The 8,003-nt window shown below is 45.6% G+C and overlaps 1 pseudogene; it reads right to left on the reverse strand.

Moving 5' to 3' along the window:
* Positions 1–5,087: 5,087 nt before the first annotated feature.
* LOC121550712 lies at positions 5,088–6,895 on the reverse strand (annotated as a pseudogene).
* Between the last annotated feature and the right edge of the window lie 1,108 nt (positions 6,896–8,003).

Raw genomic sequence — 8,003 nt, forward strand, 5'->3', positions numbered from 1 at the left:
GAACTTTATTTCAGAATTTACATTTACATCAATTAGCAGACGCTCTTATCCAGAGCAACTAACAAATTGGTGCATTCAACTTATGATAGCCAGTGGGACAACCACCTTTTTTTAAATATATTTTTTATGGGGTGGTGGGGGAAGAAGGATTACTTTATACTGTTCCAGGTATTCCTTAAAGAGGTAGGGTATCAAGTGTCTCCGGAAGGTGGTCAGTGACTCCGCTGTCCTGGCGTCGTGGGGGAGCTTGTTCCACCATTGGGGTGCCAGAGAAGCAAATAGCTTTGACTGGGCTGAGCGGGAACTGTGCTTCTGTAGAGGTAGGGGAACTAGCAGGCCAGAGGTGGATGAACGTAGTGCCCTCGTTTGGGTGTAGGGTCTGATCAGAGCCTGAAGGTAAGGAGGTGCCGTTCCCCTCACAGCTCCGTAGGCAAGCACCATGGTCTTGTAGTAGATGCAAGCCTCAACTGAAAGCCAGTGGAGTGTGCGGAGGAGCGGGGTGACATGAGAGAACTTGGGAAGGTTGAACACCAGACGGGCTGCAGCGTTCTGGATAAGTTGAAGGGGTTTAATGGCATAGGCAGGGAGCCCAGCCAACAGCGAGTTGCAGTAATCCAGACGGGAGATGACAAGTGCCTGGATTAGGACCTGTGCCGCTTTCTGTGTAAGGTAAGGTCGTACTCTGCGAATGTTGTAGAGCATGAACCTGCAGGATCGGGTCACCGCTTTGATGTTAGCGGAGAATGACAGGGTATTGTCCAGGGTCACGCCAAGGTTCTTTGCACTCTGGGAGGAGGACACAATGGAGTTGTCAACCGTGATGGCGAGATCATGGAGCGGGCAGTCCTTCCCCGGGAGGAAGAGCAGCTCCGTCTTGCAGAGGTTCAGCTTGAGGTGGTGATCCGACATCCACACTGATATGTCTGCCAGACATGCAGAGATGCGATTCGCCACCTGGTTATCAGAACGGGGAAAGCAGAAAATGAATTGTGTGTTGTCTGCGTAGCAATGATAGGAGAGACCATGTGAGGATATGACAGAGCCAAGTGACTTGGTGTATAGAGAGAATAGGAGAGGGCCTAGAACTGAGCCCTGGGGGACACCAGTGGTGAGAGCACGTGGTGTGGAGACAGATTCTCGCCACGCCACCTGGTAGGAGCGACCTGTCAGGTAGGACCCAATCCAAGAGTGAACAGCGCCGGAGATGCCCAACTCAGAGAGGGTGGAGAGGAGGATCTGATGGTTCACAGTATCAAAGGCAGCGGATAGGTCTAGAAGGATAAGAGCAGAGGAGAGAGAGTTAGCTTTAGCAGTGCGGAGAGCCTCCGTGACACAGAGAAGAGCAGTCTCAGTTGAATGACCAGTCTTGAAACCTGACTGGTTTGGATCAAGAAGGTCATTCTGAGAGAGATAGTAGGAGAGTTGGCTAGAGACAGCACGCTCAAGAGTTTTGGAGAGAAAAGAAAGAAGGGATACTGGTCTGTAGTTGTTGACATCGGAGGGATCGAGTGTAGGTTTTTTGAGGAGGGGTGCAACTCTCGCTCTCTTGAAGACGGAAGGGACATGGCCAGCGGTCAAGGATGAGTTGATGAGCGAGGTGAAGTAAGGGAGAAGGTCTCCGGAAATGATCTGGAGAAGAGAGGAGGGGATAGGGTCAAGCGGGCAGGTTGTTGGGTGGCCGGCCATCACAAGTCGCAAGATTTCATCTGGAGAGAGAGGGGAGAAAGAAGTCAAAGCATAGGATAGGGCAGTGTGAGCAGGACCAGCGATGTCATTTGACTTAATAAATGAGGATCGGATGTCGTCAACCTTCTTTTCAAAATCGTTGAAGAAGTAATCCACAGAGAGGGATAAGGGAGGGGGAGGAGGAGGGGGATTCAGTAGGGAGGAGAAGGTGGCAAAGAGCTTCCTAGGGTTAGAGGCAGAGTCTTGAAATTTAGAGTGGTAGAAAGTGGCTTTAGCAGCGGAAACAGAGGAAGAGAATGTAGAGAGCCATGGAGCAGCCACGGAGCAGGAGGGGAGGACCGAGACGGCCAGGAGGATAGGGGACATAGAGAGTCAAAATATGCAGAAAGGGAGGAGAGGAGGATTGAGGAGGCAGAATCAGGAGATCGGACGGAGAAGGATTTAGTAGAAGGAAGAGATGATAGGATGGAAGAGGAGAGAGTAGCGGGAGAGAGAGAGCGAAGGTTGCGACGGCACATTACCATCGGAGTAGGGGCAGAGTGAGTAGTGTTGGAGGAGAGCGAGAGAGAAAAGGATACAAAGTAGTGGTCGGAGACTTGGAGGGGAGTTGCAGTGAGATTAGTAGAATAACAGCATCTAGTAAAGATGAGGTCAAGTGTATTGCCTGCCTTGTGAGTAGGGGGGGACGGTGAGAGGGTGAGGAGTGGAAAGAAGGAGGCAGAGAGAAATGAGTCAAAGGCAGACGTAGGGAGGTTAAAGTCACCCAGAACTGTGAGGGGTGAGCCATCCTCAGGAAAGGAACTTATCAAGGCGTCAAGCTCATTGATGAACTCTCCAAGGGAACCTGGAGGGCGATAAATGACAAGGATGTTAAGCTTGAATGGGCTAGTGACTGTGACAGCATGGAATTCAAATGAGGAGATAGACAGATGGGTCAGGTGAAAAAGAGAGAATGTCCACTTGGGAGAGATGAGGATTCCTGTGCCACCGCCGCGCTGACCAGATGCTCTCGGGGTATGCGAGAACACATGGTCAGACGAGGAAAGAGCAGTAGGAGTAGCAGTGTTTTCTGTGGTAATCCATGTTTCCGTCAGCGCCAAGAAGTCGAGGGACTGGAGGGTAGCATATGCTGAGATGAACTCTGCCTTGTTGGCCGCAGAACGGCAGTTCCAGAGGCTGCCGGAGACCTGGAACTCCACGTGGGTCGTGCGCGCAGGGACCACCAGATTAGAGTGGCAGCAGCCACGCAGTGTGAAGCGTTTGTATGGCCTGTGCAGAGGGGAGAGAACAGGGATAGACAGACACATAGTTGACAGGATACAGAAAAAGGCTACAATAATGCAAAGGAGATCGGAATGAAATGAACTAAACATCTGGGAAAGCAAGAGAGCGGGGCCTCCCTCACTTACGTTTAACTGAAATACTCAAATATAACTCTCCCAACTTCCACTTTAGAAATTATAATTGTTGTAAACTACTGCGGTTCAATGTTTTCTAGGAATAGACTCTAACTTAGTTTATTCAACTTGGTACAGTATTCTTCCGTGAAAACCGTCCAGGGCACCGAATCCTATGACGCCATAGCCAACTAGCATGCCAGCCTCCAATAACACGGTTTAGCATCAATACTCGGTTACAACAAACCAGTGTGTTAACACGCCAAACAGATCATTCGTGTCCGTGTCTAACGTTGTATAAAGTTTTGGGTTAGTTTTTACAGTTTGAGTGAGTACGTCGTCAACTTATTCAGCCAGTTAGTTAGCTAGAATAGTTAGCATACTAGCTAGCCATTGCTCTCTGCCAACGAACCACCCCTCCTCCTCCACGAAACACACAGAGAGAGCCAAGCTGACGTTAACTAGTCACCCATGTCCCGAATTCCCTTGAACGACTCTTGTTACCAGTATGTAAGAACAAAACAAAAATAAATGTAGGTTATAACTTACCCTTAGTAGCTACTGTTAGCCAGTTAAGTGCAAAGCTAGCCACTGAATCGATTCAGCCAATTCGCGTCTGTCCCAACGGAGAGAAAGCGTCTCCAAATACTACAGCTAGGTCGTTCCAGCTTTTGTTTAGTTAGTTATCCAGGTAGCAACAAGCTAGCTACATTTCGAGTACAGTAGCTACTAACTACCTCAGATAATGATGTTAGAAAAACAGCTGAATGGTAGGTAGCTAGCTGGCATAATTACAGGTACTCTTAAGCGTGAAATAACATTGGAAACAACTATCCACAGTTGCTAATAGTTACCAGTAGCTACCTGCTAGCTAGCTAGCTTTATTGGTCCAGGTGGGTTAGCTAGCCTCGTGCTTCACCGGGCTCAGCCGAATACAATACTTACCTACAATAATGACCTACAATAACCTACAATAACTACCTAGATAAACTACCTACAATCCCTAACTACAATACCTACCTACAATCTAAATACATGGTTTAAGCTTTACTCGACACCATATACGAAGCCAAGCTTACCTCCTGCTTACCTCCCGCTAGAGAAGACACAACCTCACCCGACCAGACCAGTACCTGTATGGTACATTAATGCAATAGAAAAGCATAGGGAATGTCTTATGTTGTATATCCTAAAAAAGGGTTTATTTGTGTAGATGTTATATTGAAATCTTAAGAGGGGAGGAATGTGGTATTAACCTCAATACACATACACACCACCAGGGGGTGTAGCACTTGAGTACCTTTTGGTATCATTGCAGTCCCCTGTAGCTCAGTTGGTAGAGCATGGCACTTGCAACGCCAGGGTTGTGGGTTCGTTTCCCACGGGGGGCCAGTATGAAAATGTATGCACTAACTGTAAGTCGCTCTGGATAAGAGCGTCTGCTAAATGACTAAAATGTAGAGTATTGGAATGAACACAATACATGCGTTGAGTGCAGCTGCAACTGCCTGCCTGTTACACCATGCTCCGGGCTATTAATAAAGTAATTCCTCCAATAAACTTGAAAGGTTGGGGGTACTCAAAGTCCCAGTATGTACGGATCAGCCAAAGGTCAGTGTTGCCTATCATTTCACAAGCTGTTGTTGGCTTTCCTTTAAAATTAGACATTACAAATCAGTAGAATATAAGTAGGTTTGGCACCTCCATTTAAACGTAAATAAATACACTATACTCCGTTATTGTGTGGTGTGATCATCAAATTGACCTCACTCAATGATATTGTAAATGAGCTCACCCATAGCCTCACTGTAGTAGTCATCCGTATCATGGCCACAGACTGTATATTGTCATGTACTGGGATGCATAGAACAGGAAGCTAATTTTTCCCATTAATTTCACAGAGGATTTCCTTGAGGAGTTCATACACTTCTCCGTGAACGAGATGGACTACCTGTACTACTAGCAGATCCACTGGAGACTTTATGAACTTATACAAAGTGAAATTCAGTTTAACGTGCAGATTTTGAATGGACTGCTAAGGTCGGAGTGAGTCATGGGGAGACTGAAACCTTCTGTTAGCTGATCTGAGATGTGGGCAGCTTCCTGCCTCTCCGAGGTGTGGGCAATAGAGAAACGCAGGGTATACACGAGAGGAATGCCCAGCATCTCAGCCACCAGCTCACCACCGGGCCAAATGGGATCAGCTAACAGAAGGTTTCAGTCTCCCCATGACTCACTCCGACCTTAGCAGTCCATTCAAAATCTGAACGTTAAACTGAATTTCTCTTTGTGTAAGTTCATAAAGTCTCCAGTGGATCTGCTAGTAGTACAGGTAGTCCATCTCGTTCACGGAGAAGTGTATGAACTCCTCAAGGAAATCCTCCAAGGCTTCCACAGAGACCGAGACATTAAAGGGTCCGTAGCTGAAGCAAGAGCGTTCCGTGGGGTCAATGTATAGAGAAGCACTGTGCACCAGCACTGTAACATTGTGTCCTCTGTCTATCAGAGTGTCCAATACAGGCTTGAAGTTGATCCAGTGACTGTCTTCAGTGGGCCTGACTAATATGTTTCCACAGTCTATGCGCCCTATGATACATAACTGTATGATTATACAAACCGGTATGCACTCTTTCAGCTGTAATCCCTTTTAAACTAATCGTTCAAGTAAAGCAAACATTAACAGAATAACTTTAACTCTGAATCATAGTTACACTCAATGTATCGCATGTCACAAGATGAAAGAGCCAACAGCTGGTCTTTGTGTGTGAAAGGTAAAAGCCTACATTGTAAATCTGAACAGGGTTAACAAACAGAGAATGTCAACAGAGTAGAACGAATATAAAAGTGAATAGAAGTAATCATTGAAAATGTTAGTGTTACTATTATGTGTGACAGACAATTATTATAATTGGGAATAGACAATTCTAAACTAAGTAAACTTTCTCACTAAGTATAGTATAGTTTGTTTTATATGACCCAATCTCAGTTTTTAATGTGAAATGTAGCACTAGTATAGTGATCAGGTGAATGAGGCAGCTGGTTTGAGTGTGGGGCCACAGGGTTCTCCCAGGGTTAGGGTCCTTTAGGAAGCTGTGGTATTGTGACTGACTGTTTTTCTCTGGGAAATAATGTCATTTCCTACTGCGAGGGTGTCTAAATCTAAATCTCAGCCACGGCACTCTGGCCCCCCTCATTATCATTGTAGATTCCTTTTGACATTGGATCCAGGAGTGTCTGCGAAAACAAGAAGGATTTGAATGGTTAATTTGCCTGCCTCTAAGAAAGTCAGCCTTCCTTTTATGGTTCGATGCTACTTTTATGGTGAAGGACGTGGGTATTATATACATAAGGTCTAGGGAACTTTTAGCGTGGAGTGTTCTCTCTCTCTCTCTCTCAGCGCCTGGGTGTGGGTTACAGCATGTTGCTTTTTGAAGTATACATTTGCATAATCTGATTAGAATGTGGGTTTGTCTGTGGCAGGCCCTGTAAGAAAGTGCTCCAGAGGAGAGGGTGCTGTCCAGCCAACAATGGGGTCCCCCTTCCCTCGATGAGCCTGCACCTGCATCCATCCTTCATTGGGCTGCCCTCCTCTCTCTGTCCACGCTGCTGGGGGAAGACCAGAGCAATGGGGAGGAAGAAAAGAGGGGGAGGAAAGGAGGGGATGGGGAAGAAATATTTAAACATGCAGAGTGTGAATTGGTTTAAGGGGATAAAGAGCTCAGGGCCTATCGGTTGGCACCCAGCTCCAGAAATTCTTTTTCATGGCGCCTCAGCCGGGAGTGAGAGGGCTTGCCTGCACTGATCTGGTCCATTGTGATAACAGATTCAGACAGTGTGCTAGACGCAGATAAGGAAATGTGCTGTCAATAGACCACTACCCCTGTACTTGGGAGAGAATAGTCAATCAGGCAAATATACTTGAATGAGATGAGCAGAATACAGATTTGATTTTCAGTAGCTAGTGAGTTAGTCATAAAAAAAGAGAAAGATCAACTGTGTTTGGATATTTTCTGCGAATAATGTGCATAAATGACACAGTAAATTATACATTGATTTAATATGATTACACTGAAGGCCTATGTGATGTGTTGAAAATGTCACATTTGTTTGGCCTTAAAAGAGTTCTATAGTTTGCTGAGCAACAATAAATCCATGTACTGCACCATGTGTGCATTTTCTCGACCATATATCAATACTAGCACAGCAAAAAGATGCAGACTTTTATACATTGTAAATAACCTGAATGCTGTATTGTAATTGAGGATGGATTAAGGTCGAGATAACTGTATAGAGAACCTGTTGGTACTGTAGTACTATCGTCCCAATAAAGTATGACTCTAGTCTAGTGTATCCCCAATGGATTAAGAGCAGTTGCCTGTCCATTCCCACAGGCTGTATGCCTGTGTCCAGCAGCTGCATATTGCTCCGTTTACACACCATTAGCAGGTTTAATGGTGGTGGAGAAAAGGCCTTAAACCAACTCACTGTTTACTCTTCAGCTCAGTAGTTGCAGCATGTTGGCACTGGCAGGACATGGGGCAGATTTAAACAGTGACAATAGGTGATTAGTAGCCTGTTTAAATGTTAAACAATGGTGAGCTCTGCATTTAGGCTGGTTTAACCAGGCTAGGTGATTAGAGCTGTAGATTTGTGACCTGGGGGTGTAATCGTCTTATTAGCTGATGACATCACGGCCAACACATGGGTGGAACAAGGAAACTTTTCTTTCTGTTTACTTTTGTTCACCAATCGGTGGCACTTTATTTTACATGACTGTTTCCACTGGTATTTTCTTTGTATTGAATAGGAAATTATGTGGGGGTAACAATGGGTACTTTTTGGTATTTACTTGACAAAATAGGCCTTTGTTCTCAATAAATCTAATATGTGCATATCTATATCAAGGGAAAATATCACAAT

Source organism: Coregonus clupeaformis, chromosome 18 (assembly GCF_020615455.1).
Source record: "Coregonus clupeaformis isolate EN_2021a chromosome 18, ASM2061545v1, whole genome shotgun sequence".
Taxonomy (NCBI): domain Eukaryota; kingdom Metazoa; phylum Chordata; class Actinopteri; order Salmoniformes; family Salmonidae; genus Coregonus; species Coregonus clupeaformis.